General features: G+C 32.5%; 2 long non-coding RNA genes across 4 annotated transcripts; both read right to left on the bottom strand.

The window, feature by feature from the left end:
* Window positions 1–1,171: 1,171 nt before the first annotated feature.
* On the bottom strand, window positions 1,172–4,053 carry LOC104210909 (uncharacterized). Of its 3 annotated transcripts, none has more exons than XR_706999.1 (7): window positions 3,909–4,053; window positions 3,689–3,817; window positions 3,294–3,586; window positions 2,411–2,541; window positions 2,196–2,252; window positions 1,921–1,965; window positions 1,172–1,317 (listed from the first exon to the last, which is right to left on the bottom strand). It is a non-coding gene; the product is annotated as an uncharacterized lncRNA (long non-coding RNA). The 3 variants fall into 3 exon arrangements; XR_707000.1 differs by having other exon boundaries at window positions 2,196–2,241; XR_706997.1 differs by lacking the exon at window positions 2,196–2,252.
* Window positions 4,054–4,403: 350 nt separating this feature from the next.
* On the bottom strand, window positions 4,404–5,017 carry LOC104210910 (uncharacterized). Its single transcript, XR_011401450.1, has 3 exons — window positions 4,950–5,017; window positions 4,576–4,697; window positions 4,404–4,495 (listed from the first exon to the last, which is right to left on the bottom strand). It is a non-coding gene; the product is annotated as an uncharacterized lncRNA (long non-coding RNA).

Here is a 5,017-nt window from a genome sequence, read left to right as displayed (position 1 = left end):
TCCGGTTGACTTTTCCAACTAAAAGGCCAACTTAAGAGACTAAATGTCTCATTTCTCTACAAGACCACTCGGAACCCAAACTAACCAGCACGATATCATATAATACAGCTGAACAAGGTATAAAGAAGCAGAAATGGGGGAAACAGAGCGGTAACTCATGAAACGACCGGTCGGGTGGTTATAAATAATGAACAATAAATGAAGAACAGTTAATGAAATATAATAAATGTAAGCAATAAATATAAGTAATATAATCAAGGGAGAATGTGTTTGAGTTAGAGAGCAGAGAATGTTCTTGTTCTTGTATTGAATGTTGTATATAATATTGTGTATGTTACAAAATGACAAGGATCCCTTTTATATACCAGGGGAAATCCCAACATAGTACAAATGCATTTATTACAAAGATATACGGCTAGTACAACCATTAAATGCCACGGTACGGGCTTGTACTATCCTAATAGACTTGGTCAGCTTTAATCACGTGCCTTGGGAATCTCTCATTCGTTCATCATAGCCACTGATTTACTCTACCCGAGGTCGAGCATATGGAAACCCTCGAGGTGGGGCCTCGAATCTGGACTCGAGCATTTCGAAAATGGGCTGCAGAATATCATAATGATCATAAAATCGGGCTCTCCGATTTTTGCAGTATACAATTACCACAAAACAATGGTGAAGGTTTAGGACGGAGCATTCCTTTCGGAGTCAATTTTTGTAAACCAATATAGTTAAAAACTCCATCCTGTCAGAGGATAACATTAATATTTGAATTGTGGGAAGGGGCTCTATCTCTTTCTGTATGACAATTGGACCTCTCTATGATCTCTTCATAAATTTCTCCCCACTTATTCAATGACATGATGAGAAATCACATCATAGATACTCAACTTAGACTTAATGATGCTCATGATAGGCCCATTTGGTTGAAGATTAATACTAGGTCCTTCTATGTTCAGAGTGCTTGGAACTCGATAAAAATGAGAATTAGTTTTTAAACAAACTAGATATGCATGGGCCCAATATAATGAAGTTTGTAACCATTATTTGTTGATTGATTTTATGTTAATATGAAACTGCAAAAAGAGACAGGAAATTGAGGCATCGTTGGAAAGTAGCACAATATTCATATCCATGAGAATACACATATATGCATATATCTATTTACATATTTGACAAAATGAGATGCATTTTACTACGAAAGTGGCACAAATTTTACATCCATTTAAGTACAATTTATTCATAAAAGATGATTTTTTCTCCATATTATAATTGTTCTTCTCCTTTGCAGTGCGACAAAACTATTTGCATTGACATCTGCAAAATCACAGGAAAAAGATCATGTTTCAGTACCCATATAACATAATGTATTATGTTTAAGGGCAATAGCAATGCAATTGATTTTTTTTTATAAAAAAAAATCTGGTAATGGTCTCTCTACCAGATGTAAACACTTGGAAGACAATATAAAAATGCAACAAACTTCAACAGCGAAAGCTGACATAATCTAGTCCCTTATTAAAATTTTCAGTGAAAATCAATAAATCCTTTTAAAACTTTCAAACACAGTTGCCCTTCAATACCTTATTTTCAACATTGTTTCAATCACAAATGTTCAATTACAACCATGAGAATTATTTTTACAATATTTCAGATGTTCTCTCTGCATCGTCCTGGATTTCAGTATCTATGTTGGTGGAGTAATATGTTCCCATGCTTGGTAGTAATAACAGGTATGTAAATATAGGATAATCGTAGTATGTGTTATTAAGCTTCCCTCTCATCTTTAAAGAAGAGATAATGGTAGTATGTGTTAATCTTTCCTCATATCTTTAAAAAAAACTTCTTTAGTAACAACTATATATTCAGATAAACGGAAGTGTAATAGATGTTTGCAGATTTTAGCTGTGAATTACATACCTTTTTAAATATTGTCTATCTTTGCACATATAGTTGTAATTGTGCCTGTTTGAAAAAGAAATTTCATGTAATGAGCTGAGAACTTTAATCAGCAAAAGTTAAAAAGGACAACAATATTGACAATACCAAAAAAGCCAAATTAATCAACAAACAAAGGAGTCAGCTGCAAGACAACGTTAAAAGTGACAAGTACAGCTTTATCTATTAATTAAATGATAACTTTAAGTCATTCCATAAATTCAAATGTTCAATAAATACATATGAAGAATGCTTACCCCATTACTAATAAGTCAATCTTTGCCTCTAAAAAGAAGGAATGGCCTGATGCAGTTCTAAGATTAAAATTAAAGACAAAGTTATTATGTTCTTATGGAGACACGATAGTATATCTAACACTTGAAAAAAATATGTAGTACTTGGAAAATGAGTTAATTGAGTAATATGAGAGCTAGGGTAGTACCGTAGACAGATAGTAATCAAGTAAACTCACCTAATATCACAACAGCAAAACTGGCTTTAGCAACATCCAAAAACAGCAGCAAAATGCCTTCAACCGCATCCCAAAATAGTAACAAGATAACTTTTATCGCATCCAAAAATAGCAGCAAAAAGTGGCTTCAACTACAACGCAAAATAACATCAAAGGCGTCTATTGTAATAATATTTAGAAGTAGCAACAAAAATGTGTGCAACAATGGTAAAAAATAGCTGTAAATGTCTGCCACAACACTCCAAATCAACAACAGAACTGCTTTCAATTATAAAATATATGAGTCCTCAAGAAAAACTTCCATACACGAGTACTCTTCCATCACACACACACATACACACACACACACACACATATATATATATCTATGAGATACAAAAATCAGATCACATTACTGTGGTGCCTTAGTGCTAGTAATAGTCTGGCACTATTTTAAACACTATAACTTTATATTAGAAGCTAGAGATGGATGGTTACACGAAATCAAACTTCTTTCTTTCATAATTCTTGGTTGCAATTTCATTTTTATCTATATCGTTTTTGTCACCTTGAACAAAACAAAGCATTTAGTAAAAAAGTTATAAAATTAAAATTCGATGAACCAATCCATAAAACTAATAATTGGAATGTTTTAGAGTTATTACTTTACGCACTTCTAATTTGAGATTAGAAAGCAAATAAAACTAAGTAAATATGCTGCACATCAATTAAAATTGCTAAAACTTTGCAAGAGAAAATTAAACAATGCTAAAAGATGTAAGAACAGGTGTATGTAGAAACTATACATGTATTGGGATATTTTTTAAAACTATTGTATTAATTAGATCTCAAAATTTATAATATGAGCAGATAAAGGAATGACTGAATTAAAAAGTTCAAATACCTTTAAAATTATTTTTTCAAATGAGGAGTTTTCATTTTCAAGCTATGCTTGGTTGTATCTTGAGCTTCTCTTCCCTCTAAGCCAAGACGTTCAATTTTACGTTTGCTCTCTTTGACAACATTCATCATGGTTGGGGTAAACTGTTGGTGGATCTCATTTTCCTTGTTCATGTAAGATAAAATGGATAACTTCTGCATTGCATCCTGACTTCTTGTAAACAATTTTTTCATTTGAATTTTGAATGTTTTTCCGCGCAATTGCTTTTGCACATCTGCAAAGGGTAAAAGTTGTTTCTGGGAGGACGAAATCAGTTAGTTATATATCAAAAGAGGGTCATCTTGCCAATGATACTTGTCTGTATCTTTTTGAAGTTAACAATGGTATGTAATATGTACCTTGACATGGTAGATGTCTTAAATTTCTTCTGAGTTGAGGAATAACATTTTTTCTGCAGGTTTGTCAGAAATAATAGTTGTTGCAGAACCGCTATTGTCTCTAACAGTGACTTCAAATTGACATCTATTCTGATGTAAAGCAAATAGTTGGTTAGATGAATAAATAACAAAATAATTTGTAAACTTTGATCATCAGAGAAGATTCTAGTAGCATTTATACCTTGGAATGAGATATGTGGACCGCTGACAATTTGTACAGTAAATTGTTCTCCGAGAGAAAGATCTCATGAACAATTGCTTACAGTCCGAACAAGCTAACACACAAAAGCGTTGGTTCTCATTTGGTAGAGAAAGTTCAGCCTCGACATAAAATACTTGTCCCTAGAAAATTCAAGATTGGAACAGATTTCTTTTTTTGTGATCACAAAAAATAATTAAATTTTTGTAGAATAACATAATTTGTTGTCGTTCTTACCTGAGGTTGCGCTTGAATATTGGAAATAGCTATGATTTCATCCTCAAAGGGAACCACCATAACAGAGCATGATGAAGATGTACTCTTCGTCGTGTATGCATTAAGCATTGGTTCAATTATTTTGGCCCTACAAGCAAGTTAAATTCTAAAAATTTATTTTTGTACACATTCATGCATTATATGAACAACATATTTGTCGATATGCAATATTCAGAAAGAAATAAATGCATAGTACCATGACTTCAACTCAGTAGCTTGTGGATATGGAGGATTGAATTGGATTGTTGTACTAAATTTGCTTGAAAGTCCATTGAATTTGTTCGACGATCCTCCTGCGTGCATTCTAATATTAAGGTTTAATTTCATTGTTTCATTTTGAAAAGGAAAAAGGGAAAATATATGTGCAGTATACCTGATAATGATTTGCCAATTTTTCTAGCAAGAATAACTGGGTATTCATTAAGTTGTTTCAAAAGTTTATTCCCATAAAGATCAATGAAATCTTCCCACAGTGTAAATTTTGTTGGTTTTTTCCTGTAAATCATGAAAAGAAGATGCTCAAATAAAATATTAAAGTTTCATGAAAAATGGAATGTTGGACAAACACATTGAATAATAAATTTCAAACTAAAATGCTACAAGTGGTTAAAATACTGAAGTTTTGACAGTTGTATGAAGTATAACCAGTAGAAGCAGTCGAAAGAGGAGAGGAGGTCAAAGATGAGTAGGAAGAGAAGGAGCAGCAGAAGAAATGGAGGATAAGAATAGCAGGAGATATATACTTACTGATTATCCATAATAATAAATTCTTGAATTCTTCTTCCATTTGCAGCATATGTTGAAGGGCCTCCGTT

This window comes from Nicotiana sylvestris, chromosome 8, assembly GCF_000393655.2.
Source record: "Nicotiana sylvestris chromosome 8, ASM39365v2, whole genome shotgun sequence".
Classification (NCBI taxonomy): Eukaryota; Viridiplantae; Streptophyta; class Magnoliopsida; order Solanales; family Solanaceae; genus Nicotiana; species Nicotiana sylvestris.
Note: the sequence above shows the minus strand (reverse complement) of the source record. Positions and strands in the feature narration are given on the sequence as shown.